This window comes from Perognathus longimembris, chromosome 11, assembly GCF_023159225.1.
Source record: "Perognathus longimembris pacificus isolate PPM17 chromosome 11, ASM2315922v1, whole genome shotgun sequence".
Classification (NCBI taxonomy): Eukaryota; Metazoa; Chordata; class Mammalia; order Rodentia; family Heteromyidae; genus Perognathus; species Perognathus longimembris.
This window is the reverse complement of record NC_063171.1, coordinates 56,527,191-56,541,995: the sequence shown is the minus strand read 5'-3', so window position 1 is coordinate 56,541,995 and position 14,805 is coordinate 56,527,191. Positions and strand designations below refer to the sequence as shown.

General features: G+C 44.9%; 1 pseudogene; it reads left to right on the top strand.

Annotated features, from left to right (window-relative positions):
• The first annotated feature begins 1,683 nt into the window (after positions 1–1,683).
• Positions 1,684–11,174, top strand: LOC125360218 (annotated as a pseudogene).
• The last annotated feature ends 3,631 nt before the right edge of the window (positions 11,175–14,805 follow it).

Genomic DNA, 14,805 nt, shown 5'->3' with positions numbered 1-14,805 from the left:
TGAGAGTCTCTTATTTCCAGTTAACCAGCAAAAGGTCAGAAGTGGAGATATGGCTTTGGTGCCAGCCTTGAGTAAGAGTTCAAGCTCTGGTAGTGAAAAGAAAAAAAAGTATACAGTCACCATATACACTCATCTTTGAGTTTCTTGTGACCATCCATCAAGAGTTGTTTCTCTTGGCGCAGGACGGAACTTCCTTAACAAAGACCCAGAAAGGCTACAAATCAAAGAAAGGTTGGAAAAATGGGACTGCATCAAACTGCAGAGCTTCTGATGGCAAAGGACATAGCTCGCGAGATAAACAGAAAGCCCACAGACTGGGAGGAGATCTTTACCGGCCATTCAACGGACAAAGGCCTCATATCTAAAATATATGCAGAACTAAAAAAATTACCTTCCTCCAAAACAAAACCGCAAAGAACCAATAGCCCCCTCAACAAGTGGGCTAAAGACTTACAAAGAGACTTCTCTGATAAGGAAATGAGAATGGACAAGAGACATATGAAAAAGTGCTCTACATCACTGGCCATAAAAGAAATGCAAATCAAAACACTGAGATTCCATCTCACCCCAGTAAGAATGTCATATATCAAGAAAACTAACAATAACAATTGTTGGAGGGGATGTGGCCAAAAGGGAACCCTACCTCATTGTTGGTGGGAATGTAAAGTGGTTCAGCCACTCTGGCAAGCAGTATGGAGATTCCTCAGAAGGCTAAATATAGAACTCCCCTATGACCCAGCAGCCCCACTTTTGGGTATCTATCCAAAGGCCACAAACAAAATCACAGTAAAGCCACCAGCACAACAATGTTCATCGCAGCGCAATTTGTCATAGCTAGAATCTGGAACCAACCCAAATGCCCCTCAGTAGACGAATGGATCAGGAAAATGTGGTACATATACACAATGGAATTTTATGCCTCTATCAGAAAGAATGACATTGCCCCATTTGTAAGGAAATGGAAGGACTTGGAAAAAATTATGCTAAGTGAAGTGAGCCAGACCCAAAGAAACATGGACTCTATGGTCTCCCTTACTGGGAATAATTAGTACAGGTTTAGGCAAGTCATAGCAGAGGATCACAAGAGCCCAATAGCTATACCCTTATGAACACATAAGATGATGCTAAGTGAAATGAACTCCATGTTATGGAAACTATTGTTATATCACAGTTGTAACTACTTTCAACGTCCCATGTGTATCTGTAGCTTCTATTATTGATGATGTTCTTGTATCACCTTCCTGTGGTTGTACCTACACTATCTCTGTAATCTTATCTGAGTACATTGAAAACTGTGTATACTAGTATTAGAACTAGGAAATTGAAAGGGAATACCAAAATCGAGAGACAGAGGGTAAAAAAAGACAAACAACTACAAAAGCAATACTTGCAAAACTGGTGTAAGTGAACTGAACACCTCAGGGGGGGAAAGGGAAAGGGGGAGGAGGGAGGGGGGTATGAGGGATGAGGTAACAAACAGTACAAGAAATGTATCCAATGCCTAACGTGTGAAACTGTAACCTCTCTGTACATAAGTTTGATAATAAAAATTTGAAGAAAAAAAAAAGTTGTTTTTCAGGGGATGCACGCTGGGGCCAGGTGAGGCGCCCAGGCAAGGCGTGCCTCCTCCTGGGAAAGCGAAAGGGGAAGGAGAGGCTGGGGTAGCGCAGAGAGGGCCATGCCATGGATCCCGCCGGCCTGCTCCTGGCTGTGGCTTTGGGCCTGGTGACTGCCGCCTTGGCAGGATCCAAGGCGATCCAGTGCTGGTTCGTGGAGGAGCTTGGCTGATTGGCTGCCTGTCGAGCTCTGCCTTTGGCTTTTGTTTTGTTTTTGTTTTTTTGGCCAGTCCTGGGGCTTGGACTCAGGGTCTGAGCACTGTCCCTCCCTGGCTTCTTTTTGCTCAAGGCTAGCACTCTGCCACTCGAGCCACAGCGCCACTTCTGACCATTTTCTGTATATGTGGTGCTGGGGAATCGAATCCAGGGCTTCATGTATACGAGGCGAGCTCTCTTGCCACTAGGCCATATCCCCAGCTCGAGCTCTGTCTTGAAAACTCTCCATCCTCCTGCAACCAACCACAGCCGGAACCTCAGCAGGAGCCTGTACCCCATCACCAAGGCCACGGTGGTGCTACTGTTCTCACTCAAACCCCTGTCCTTCAAGTCCAGCTGGGTAAAGATGCCATCATGGACTTGAGCTTCTCTTACATGCCCCCCCCACCCTTGAGGCTTGTTGGGGTCCTTCACCCCCCAGCGTTCTCCTGGCCAGCGGGAGAGGCGGGGAGCGTACCCCGCGGGATGAGCCAAGGTGAGGTAGAGTCACGAAACCGCCCACCCCCAGCCCCCCTTACATTTAAGAACACTGAGATGATTCTGGGGAAATGTCACGCAGTCTTCCGGTTTTAATAAGGAGGGAACCACGTTCATAAAGGCCGGATGGCAGCAGGAAGAGGAGGGAATGTAGCGTACCTAGCTAGGTGCTGTGATTGGCTGCCTGGGATGTCCATCAAGGGTGGGGCACCGAGGGACCTCCCCTAAGGGTGGCGTAAATCTACGTCATGGCCCACAGGACCGCGTCTGGGTTCACCACCAGCGGCCATCTTGGCTCATACCCGGTCCCAGGCTGGAGGCGGGGCTGGTTAGAGCCACCTTTCCGGTTCTGGACCCGGAAGGCAGGCGGGGCTAACAGCCACGCGGCTCCAGGGGCTGGGAAAGTAGGCGGGCCGGCTAGAACCGCCTCTTAAAGCTGCAAGGCATCTGGGGCTGGCATGCCCCACAGTGGCTGCTGCATCTCTCCCCCCGTCCCCCTCCCTTTGGCTTGGAGTGTCGACGCCAACACAGGGGTAAAGGACATCTGCCCCTGGCTGCAACTCCTGGACTGTGTGGACAGATGGCAGAAGCCCAAGAGGGAGCAATGGCATTTGCTGCGTGGGATGATGATGAACCTTGGGGCCCGTGGACTGGGAATGGCACCTTCTGGCTACCCGCGGGGTGCAACCCTTTCAGGAAGGCACTTACCTAGCGACAGTTCACCTGCCCTACCTACAAGGACAGATCACCCTGGAGCTCTCTATGCACAAGCCCCCCAAAGTGTCCCTGATGCCAGCACCCCTTGTATGGGCTGCCCCAGGGGAGGCACCCCCAGAGTTGACCTGCCAAGTGTCCCACTTCTACCCCATTGAAGGCCTGGAGGTGGAGTGGGAGCTCCGGGGTGGCCCAGAGGGCGGCTCTCGGAAGGCTGAAGGGAAGAGGTGGCTTCAGTCTCCCCGCCACCATTCCAATGGCACTATCAGTCTCTTGGAGCACCTGCAGCCACTTCCAGTCACCACACAAGCAGCATGGAGCACGCTATGCCTGCCGAGTGCGCCATCCCAGCCTGAAAGCCTCAGGGCACAGCACAGAGGTCACCCTGCAGGTGGTAGGCCTGACTGGACCTTCGGTTGAGGATGGTGTAGGCCTCTTCCTGTCAGCCTTTTTCTTGCTTGGATTAATCAAGGCTGTGTGCTGGGTGGCTGCCTACCATGAGCAAGGATTCAGAGAAGCAAACACAGTGAAGGCAACCACCATCATCCTATAGAAGCCACCATGATCTCTAGCCCAAGCTTACTACAGTATTGCTCTCAAACAGTGTGTCATTATCTACAAACTTCATCCACTGAGTGGCTGGATATTTTTTGTTTGTTTATTTGCTTTGGTTTTTGTTGCCAGTCCTGGGCCTTGGACTTAGGGCCAGAGCACTGTCCCTGGCTTCCTTTTGCTCAAGGCTAGCACTCTGCCACTTGAGCCACAGTGCCACTTCTGGCCGTTTTCTATATATGTGGGGCTGGGGAATCCAAACCAGCGCTTCATGTGTATGAGGCAAGCATTCTACCACTAGGCCATATTCCCAGCCCCTGGATTTTTAAAAGACACAATCTGGCATTCACTTTTGTAAAGCACTAGGGCAGTGGGTCTCTCATCCCCCAGTCCCCCCTCCCACCCCCAAGACCTCTTACAAGCCTAAAGAGTTTTTGTTATGTGCAAAGTAACTACCGATATTGTGTTAAAACTTGAAACTGAAGAAGGTTTACATCACAGGAATACACTTTCCATTCATTGTGAGAACTGTGGCATCAATATATATCATGCACCTGTGGCATGGCCTACAAAAAAAAAAGTTGTTTCTCAGCTGATCAGTGCAGGACATGGTGCCTGTTTAGCAAACACAGATGTAGAAACAGAAACAGAGTTCAGAAGATATAAGGATGCAGTCCCATTTGTCCATCCTTTCTTTGATTTGTTGCATTTCTAGGTCTGTGTTAAGGAAGTTCCATCCTGTGCCAAGGAGCCCAAGTGTTTCTCCTATTCCTTCCTTTAGTGTTTTCAGGGTATCTGTTTTGATTTCTAGGTCTTTGATCCATTTGGAGTTGATTTTGGTGCAGGGTGATATATAAGGATCTAGTTTTAGTTTGTTGCATATGTTGAACCAGTTTTGCCAACACCATTTGTTAAAGAGGGTATCTTTCTTCCATCCTAATTTTTTTAGCTCCTTTATCAAAGATTAAGTAGGCATAGTTCTGTGGGTTCATTTCTGGGTCTTCAATTCTGTTCCATTGGTCTTCAGGCCTGTTCCGGTGCCAATACCAAGCTGTTTTTATTACTATAGCTTTATAATACAGCTTGAAGTTGGGTATTGTAGTGCTGGAGGCAGCACTGTTCTTTCTGCTTAGGATTGTTTTTGCTATCTTGGGTCTTTTATTGTTCCATATAAATTTCTGGATTGCTTCCTCTATATCATTAAAAAATTGTGTTGGGAGGAGGAAAGATGGTGCCGATAGAATAGGGAGGCACCCCGACTCGCTCCAACGGAATAGTGAGCTGGGAACTCCAACACCCAACACCCCAAGAACCCAGCAAAACCAGCAGCCAGAAGCAGTGGAGAAACGCAGGAAAACAAAAAGGAGCAAAAAAGAAGAACCGAAAACCTACACGGAGCCGGAGATTCACCAGGGCACCCTCCCCCCACCAGCCGACCCTGGCCCAAACAGGGTCAGGCTGGGAAAGGGGAACCCGGCGATCGGCAGACAGGCTGCCAGGAGCGCAGAATTCATATAGCGGGAGACCCCACGGACACAAGGCAGGGTGCGGACCAAGACACACACCGGCAGTGACGAGAAGTTCGGGTCCACACCGGGTTCAGACAAGGGAACCCAGCGCGGCAGAAATGGGAACCAGGGAAGCCACCACGACACTTAGCCAACCCCTGGAGGGCCAACGGCTGTGCGGGACACACACACAAAGCAGCAAAAGTGAGTGCCCCATTATCCCCTCCCCCAACGGGAGACCAGCTATCTGAGACCCAAGCCCGACAAAGAAGCTAGATCTCCCTCCCTCCCCCTCCCCCACCCCTGAGGGAACAAAGAACCCCCAAATCAGGTAGGGAAGCTCCCATCAGGCACTGGGAAGTCAGTTTAGCAGGGGAAGGGCGCAGCAGCACCAACACCCCACAGGTTCCTGAACTGGCAGAATCGGCCCTGCCCCCTTCCCAACAGGGGCCGGGAGACGGCCGGTTGTGCAAACCCCACCGGAGGCGCCTGGACCTCGCAGACTCTTACAACTAAAACCACAGGCGCTGGTGGGCAATACCAGCCCAGCAGGGTCACCTGAGCCTGATCACGTCCCCCCCTCACAGCGGAGGTAAGGTCTGAAGGTGCCAAGCCACACCCGGACAGTCAATCCCACTGGGCCCCACACATACTGCCCCCCCCCCCAACGGACTCGCAGGAGGGCGCAAGCACAACCCAACAACCCGGGACTTGCTCTGGGAGGCATATCCCGCCGAAGTGCCTGTTGAAGTCGACGCACAGCGCACAGGAGGGCGGGACCCCCGGCGACAGCGCCCGCTCTGGTAGGCGTACCCTGCACTGGTGGGCGGGGCCACAACGGCAGCACCTGCTGCCATAGTCACGCCTACACAGGAGGGAGGGAAGAGCTACAAACCAAACCTGAGAAGCCATCCAGATCTCCAGATGCGCAAATCACAAAGAAACATAACTCAGTTCATCAAAGGGCAAGCCAACTCGCCAGCTCCAAAAAGCAGCACGACTGAAGAGGAGATGGAGACTAAAAAAGCAAATGAGGCCATGTTAACAGGAATGATCGAAAGCATCAGAAATGAAATCAGAAAACAATTCCAGGAATTTAGAGCGGAAATCTGGAAGGACACCCAGGAAGCCAAGAAAGAAATGGAAGCAAAACTGGATACAATGCAAACCTGCTTTAAAGAAATGGAAGCAAAAATGGATACAATGCAAGCTGCCTTTAAAGAAAATCTCCACATCCTGAGAATGGAAATGCATGAAAAAATAGATTTTAAATACAACTCTTTAAAGGAAGAAATCTCCACGATCAGAGCTGATATGACAACCATAAATAGCTCTCTGACATCCATAAACTCCTCAATTGAAACCATAACACAAAGAGTGGACCATATAGAATCCAGAATCTCTCGCCTGGACGATGAAGCAGCTGACAACAACCAGAAAATGACCACACTCCAAGAAAAGGTGAAGCTTCAGGGAAGACTAATCCAGGAACTAATGGACAAAGACAAGAGATATAATCTGCGCATAATTGGAATAGAAGAAGGAGCTGAATACCGGAGCAGAGGGCTTAATCATGTCCTCAATAAAGTTATTGCAGAAAACTTCCCCAATCTCACAGGGGACCCCATCCAGGTAACCGAAGCCTATAGAACACCTGGCAGGCCAGACCCCAGGAAAACCACCCCAAGGCACATAATATTCAAGACTACAGACCTCAAGATTAAAGAGCAAATTCTGAATTCAGCCAAAGCGAAGAAGGAAACTTTTTTCAATGGGAAGAGGATTCGAATAACATCTGACTTATCCACACAAACTTACCAAGCTCGAAGTGAGTGGAAGAACACCATCCAAGTACTCCAGAATAACAATTTACAACCTCGGATCAAATATCCAGCGAAATTGGAGTTCACATTCGAAGGGAGAACCAGATCTTTCCACACCAAAGAGGAGCTAAAGGAGTATGGGAATAAAAAACCAGCCCTACAGCGAATATTAAGAGGGGAACCCCACCCAACAGAGATTGTAAAAGACACACAGACAGAATCAGAAAGAAACTTCAATAGCCAAAGTCCAGCAGAAACACCAGCTCACTAAAGACAAGAAGAAAAAAAAAGAGGAAAAAACAGCCCACCAAGAAAGTGGAAGGAGAAAAAACACCCTTATCCTTGATCTCTTTAAATATAAATGGTTTAAACTCCCCGATAAAGAGGAGCAGGCTGGCAGAATGGATTCGCAAACAAAAAGTTGACATCTGCTGTCTACAAGAGACCCACCTTACAGCAAGGGACAAAAACAGGCTTCGAGTGAAAGGATGGAGCAAGATCTACCAAGCAAATGCACCCACCAAAACGGCAGGTGTAGCCATTCTGATCTCAGACAAGCTGGACTTCTCTTTAAAGTCCACTCAAAAAGACAAAGAAGGACACTACATATTAATACAAGGAAAAATCCAGAATCAAGAAATCACGGTGATAAATGTATACTCACCGAACAAAAGAGGCCCGACATATGTCAAGCAAATTCTCAAAGAATTACAGAGCAAGATAGACGCAAACACAATCATAGTGGGTGACTTTAATACTCCTCTCTCTCCAAGAGACAGATCCAACACCCAGAGGATTAGTAAGGGAGCTGAGGACCTAAATAACAGCATTTCCCAAATGGATCTAACAGACCTATATAGAACCTTTCACCCTACAGAGACCCAATACACCTTCTTTTCAGCAGCCCATGGATCATATTCCAAAATAGACCACGTCATAGCCCACACAAAGAACCTCAGCAAATACAAAAGTATTGACATCATCCCATGTATTATATCTGATCACAGTGGATTAAAGGTAACCCTCAACAACAAAAGATACCACAGAGCCTATACACACTCTTGGAGTCTAAACCCCACGCTGCTATCCAACACTTGGGCCACAGATCAAGTTAAAGATGAAATCAACGAATTCATAAGCCACAATGACAAAGAAAACACATCACAAAGAAACCTATGGGACACAGCTAAGGCAGTACTGAGGGGCAAGATCATTGCACTCAGCACCCACATTAAAAGAATGGAAGCAGAGCAGGTGAATACCCTCACGATGAAACTAAAACAACTGGAGAAACAAGAAATGACAGAATATAAAACGACTAGGAGGGGAGAGATCACAAAGATTAAAGAAGAGATAAATCTGATTGAAAATAGAAAAACCATTCAACAAATAAATAAGACTAAAAGCTGGTTCTATGAGAAAATAAACAAAATTGACAGACCCCTTGCAAGACTTACAAAAAAAAGAAGAGAAGAGACTCATATTCGTAAAATCAGGGACTCCACAGGAAAAATTACAAGTACACACGATATTCAAACAATCATAAGGAGCTATTTCCAAAACCTCTACTCAGCAAAAAACAATAATTTTACAGAAATAGATCAATTCTTAGAGAAGTACAAACTGCCCAAACTGAACCAAGAAGAAATAAATCAGCTAAATAAACCAATAACTTACGGTGAGATACAGGAGGTAATCAAGAACCTCCCTACTAAGAAAAGCCCAGGCCCAGATGGATTCACCAACGAATTCTACAAAACCTTTAGTGAGGAGCTAATACCAATACTCCTCAAACTCTTCTGCGAAATAGAAACAGAGGGAGAAATCCCAAACTCATTCTACGAAGCTAATATCATACTCATTCCCAAACCAGGCAAAGATCCAACAAAAAAAGAGAACTACAGACCAATATCACTAATGAACACAGACGCAAAGCTCCTCAATAAAATATTAGCTAACAGGATCCAGAAACTGATCAAGAAAATCATACATCATGACCAAGTAGGCTTCATCCCTCAGTCACAAGGATGGTTCAACATCCGTAAATCAATCAACGTAATTCACCACATAAACAGATCTAAAATTAAGAATTGCATTGTTATCTCAGTCAATGCCCAAAAAGCCTTTGACAAAATACAACATCCATACCTATTAAAAGCTTTGGAGAGAACAGGAATAGATGGAACATTCCTCAAAACAATAAAAGCCATATACAACAAACCAACTGCTAATATATTAAATGGAGAGAAACTTAAATCATTCCCCCTAAACTCAGGAACAAGACAAGGATGCCCACTCTCCCCACTTCTGTTCAACATAGTGCTGGAATCCCTAGCCATAGCAATAAGGCAAGAGGAGGACATCAAAGGGATCCACATCGGCAAGGAAGAAATCAAGTTATCCCTATTCGCAGACGACATGATCTTATATCTGATGGACCCAAAAAACTCAGTACCCAAACTCCTACACCTAATAAACCAATTTGGCAAAGTAGCAGGATACAAAATCAACCCACAAAAGTCAGCAGCTTTTCTGTACACCAGCAATAGACAAACAAAAGGAAATTATGGAAACAATCCCATTTACAGTAGCCAAAAAAAGAATAAAGTACCTAGGGATCAACTTAACCAAGGACGTGACGGACCTATTCAATGAAAACTACAAAAATCTAATAAGGGAAATCAAAGAAGACACAAGGAGATGGAAAGACCTCCCATGCTCATGGGTAGGCAGAATCAATATAGTGAAAATGGCCATATTGCCCAAATTGTTATACAAATTCAATGCAATACCTATCAAAATCCCAGCCACATTCTTCACTGAAATAGAGAAATCAATCCATAAATTCATATGGAACAGCAAAAAACCTAGAATAGCCAAAGCAATTCTAGGCAAAAAAAAGCAGTGCAGGAGGTATCACAATACCAGACTTCAAGCTCTACTACAAGGCCATCATAACAAAAACAGCATGGTATTGGTATAAAAACAGATCAGAAGACCAATGGATTAGAATTGAAGACCCAGAAATAAAACCGCACTCTTACAGCCAACTGATATTCGACAAAGGAGCTAAAGACATACAATGGAAAAAGCATAGCCTCTTCAACTACTGGTGCTGGGAGAACTGGGCAGCCATATGCAGAAAACTCAAAGTAGACCCAAGCCTATCACCATGCACCAAGATCAACTCAAAATGGATCAAGGACCTCAACATCAGACCTGAATCCTTGAAACTACTGAAGGACAGAGTAGGAAAGACACTAGAACTTATAGGCACAGGAAGGAACTTCCTGAATAGAGTCCCAGGGGCACAACAAATAGGGGAAAGACTCGACAAATGGGACTACTACAAATTAAAAAGTTTCTGCACAGCTAAGGACATAGCCACCAAAATAGAAAGACAGCCAACGATATGGGAAAGGATATTTACCAGCACAGTAACAGACAAAGGCCTGATATCGGTCATCTACAGAGAACTCAAAAAACTAAGCCCCTCCAAGCCCAATAAACCTATTAGGAAATGGGCAAAAGAGCTAAAGAGAGACTTCACAAGAGAAGATATAAAAATGGCAAAGAAACATATGAGGAAATGCTCAACATCCCTGCTAGTAAAGGAAATGCAAATAAAAACAACCCTGAGATACCACCTCACCCCAGTTAGAATGGCCTATACTCTGAACTCAGGAAACAACAAATGCTGGAGGGGCTGTGGGGAAAGAGGAACCCTTCTCCATTGTTGGTGGGAGTGCAAATTAGTACAACCACTTTGGAGAACAGTATGGAGGTTTCTCAAAAAGCTCAATATAGACCTACCCTATGACCCAGCCATACCACTCCTAGGCATCTATTCTAAACAGCAAAATCCAAGATATCAAAAAGGCATTTGTACTTCCATGTTTATCGCAGCACAATTCACAATAGCCAAAATATGGAAACAACCCAGATGCCCCTCCACAGACGAATGGATCCAAAAAATATGGTACTTATACACAATGGAATACTACATAGCGATTAGGAATGATGAAATACTGTTACTCGCAGGGAAATGGTCAGAACTTGAACAAATAATGTTGAGTGAGACAAGCCTAGAACACAGAAAACAAAGGGGCATGATCTCCCTGATATATGACTGTTAACAAAGGGAGATGGAGAGACAGTAGAGACCAAGTCTGTGAATACTGTATATGTTCTTGATACATTGTATATTGCATATATGTCAACCTGACCTAGACAAGGGATAGAAAAACAGGTCGTAAGATATCACAAGAAATGTACACACTGCCCTACTATGTAACTGCACCCTCTTTGCACAACACCTTGTAAAAAAATTTATGTCCAATTAATAAAAAAAAATTGTGTTGGGATATTAATGGGTATTGCATTGAATTTGTAGATAGCCTTTGGCAATATTGCCATTTTTATTATATTAATCCTCCCAATTCAGGAGCATGGGAGGTTTTTCCATTTCGTTAGTTCTGCCTTAATTTCGGTTTTCATGTTTTTAAAGTTCTCACATAGGGGTCTTTCGCTTCTTTGGTTAAGGTTATTCCTAGGTATTTGATGTTTTTTGAGGATATTGCAAAAGGAGTTGCTTTCCTGATTTCAGCCTCGGCGTTTGGGTCATTAGCATATAGAAAGGCCATTGATTTTTGAGGGTTTATTTTATGTCCTACAACTTTGCCAAAGTTTTGGATCAGCTCTAGTAGCTTGGGAGTAGAGCCAATCGGGTTCTTTAGGTATAGGACCATGTCATCTGCGAAGAGAGAAAGTTTAACTTCATCTTTTCCGATTTGGATCCCCTTTATATTTTCTTCTTGCCTAATTTCTCTGGCTAGGAATTCTAGTACTGTGTTGAAGAGAAGGGGAGAGAGTGGACATCGCTGTCTTGCTCCTGATTTTAAAGGGAATGGCTTTAGTTTTTCACCATTTAGAATTATGCTTGCTGTTGGTTTGTCATAGACTGCCTTTATTATATTCAGGAGTGTTCCCTGGAATCCCAGTTTTTCCATGGCTTTTAGCATAAATGGACCAGAAATACAATAGAAGGGCTAGATTTATCTCTAACAGATTAGTATTATTCATTATTAGTTAACCCACCTGTTGATCAGTAGAGGACTGGTTTAAGTATGATATGTTTACACACAGTATAATTTATTCATTCCCTTATTCACTGTATGCTCCTAGAGGACCACTGTGTGTCGGCATTATTCTAAGCACCCAGCAATTAAAGGAGTTGGAACATGAGAAAGCCATTAAAATAAAATGCAGTTATTAAAAAGAATGAGGTACGTGTATACATAGTGATGCAGAAAGATATCTAAATTGTGTAACATGGAAAAGAGCATGTGGCAAAACTGGAAAAACTGTATAATTCCATTTGTGTGGGAAAACCTTAACATCTACATTACTTCAAACATGCACGCATGAGCAAAATCTCATAGTGATTATGTGTTCAGGAGATGGCTAGAAAGAGAAAACATTAATGTTTGTGCTACTTGCAATGCAAAGATTTTTTATAATATACTATGTAAACTATATGCTACTAATAGTAGTTTCATTTATGTCCTTATAACAGTAATAGAAAATACTACTGTGAAATAATTGTGAATACTACAAAAATTATATTGGCTGGGCCAGACATTGGTGGATCATGCTTACAATGTTAGCTACTCAGGAGACTGAGGTTGGGGTTCAAAGCCACCCTGGACAAGAAAGTTCACCAGACTCTTTCCTCCAATTAGCCACTAAAATTTCAGAAGTGAGTAGAGCATCCTTATTGAGCAAAAAAGCAAAGGAATGGCTTCAAGGCCCTGAATTCAAGCCCCAGTACTGGCACAAAAAATTATACTGGGCAAGTATCTACTATCTGAACAGGACATTAGGCCAAAGGACAAACTAGCTACTCTAGACAAGAGGAAGCAGATGAGAGGAGACTGGGATGCGTACAGTGTATAGAGTTCTTGATAAAGACATAGGGGAAGGAGTTTCAAGCTCAGCTGTAGAAAAATGACCTCAGAGAGGAGACTAGACATCACATTTTATAGGAAAGAAAATAAACGAATGGATGCAGGCACTCTTTGGTTGCATATCATGGCCCTTTGATATTAGCATAAGCATCAAAGAGAGGAAAGGAAGCTAGGTGCAGGTGGCTCAACACCTTTAACCCTAACTACTCTGCAAGCTTGAGATCTGAGGATCATGGTTTGAAGCCAGCTAGGGCAGGAAAGTCTGTGAGACTTTTATCTCCAATTAACCATTAAAAAGAGAACCAGAAGGGCAGTTGTTGCTCAAGTGGTAGAGTGCCAGCCTTAAACAAAAAAAGAAAGCTCAGGGACAATACCCAGGCCCTGAGTTCAAGCCCTAGGACTGATACACACACACATATACAGTGTCAGACACACAGACAGACAGACAGACAGACAGACACACACACACACACACACACACACACACGAGAAGAAAGCTTGCATTTCATGATAAGCAAAGAAGACTTGAAAATGTAGTAGGAAATGTAAGAATGACATTATGAAAGAGAAACTTCAGAGCACCAGAGATGAGGACTTGGGCCAAGCTGGTAACCACAAATACAGAGTGACACCATTCTACTTAATATTGTGTTGTTGTTTTCCAGAGGTCTGCTGGCATTCAACAAGCAGGTACCTGCCTCACTCGGGGTTGAGATGTTGATATGATGAAGGGATCAGAAACAGAGACATTTAGCCTAATGATAAAATGGTGTCCTGCCAACTCAGCTGGGAAGGAAAGAGAGAAATCGACAGAGCATCTTGGTAGATGATCTTGAAAAAGTGTTAGTGGCAAAAGATTAAGAATGAATAAACTGGAAAGACTAAAGCTTGTGGTGACAGAACGAGGTAACTGAATTTTACACTCTCCCTGGAACAGTCGTGGGCAATGACAAAGTCTAGAGAGGCCACTGGACAGGGTGCTCAGAGAAGAATGGTACTGGAGGCCTGGAGCACAAGGAACTTGAAAGGCCAGGTCCTGGTTGAGGGGTCACTGACCTTGTGTCCTGACCTTGTGTCTTGCAGTTAGGAAGCCAGGCTGAGAGAGCAGGGGTGAGAAGAGAGGGAGCAATGGGAAGGGGGTTATAATTGGCAAAGCATCATTCAGTTCCTTATGAGTCCCTGGGCAGACTGCTATTTATTGTCACCCTAATCCCTGAGTGGTACTTAATAATGAGATGCCTGTGACTCTGGAGATCAGGACTCCCTGCCTTAGCTCCTCCCTCTTAGGACCTGAAATTCCATCACTGGCCCAGCTGATCAGGGTTTGAAGTCCCCCTCGAGGAGAAGGATTGATATCTTTACAGTAAATGCTTCTTTTAAATTGTGGCATTGGCTAGGTCTAGCTACTGTTTCTTCTCTGCCCCTGGAAAATACCGTACCCAGGGAGATGGAGCCTGCCCTCTCTAGAAGGTAGTAACCCTTGAGGTCTAATTAACAGAAGTTCAGTTGGAGATATTTTCCCTCTCACTTAGGTCCTGCTTTGCACAGCCTCACAACTCTCTTTATTGCCTACTCCCCTCCCCAACCCAGGGCTACTCGGATTCCAAACCCCAGAACTCGCATGAATGCATGAAAGAGGAACCTAAAGTAATTGCAAGGATTGATATGCAATTTCTGTCTTTTATGGATAATGTGGGTTATGGGGATGATTAGAAGAAAGAATATTTCTTTTCGTGTGTGTGTGTGTGTGTGTGTGTGTGTGTGTGTGTGTGTGTGTATGTGTGTGTGCCAGTCCTGGGTTTGAACTCAAGACCTGGGCACTTTTCCTGAGTCTTTTTGCTCAAGGCTTACTGTCTACCACTTGAGCCACAGCTCCACTTCTGGGGAGGAGGGTGAGGTTTGGTGGTTAATGAGATGTGTCTCATGGTCTTTT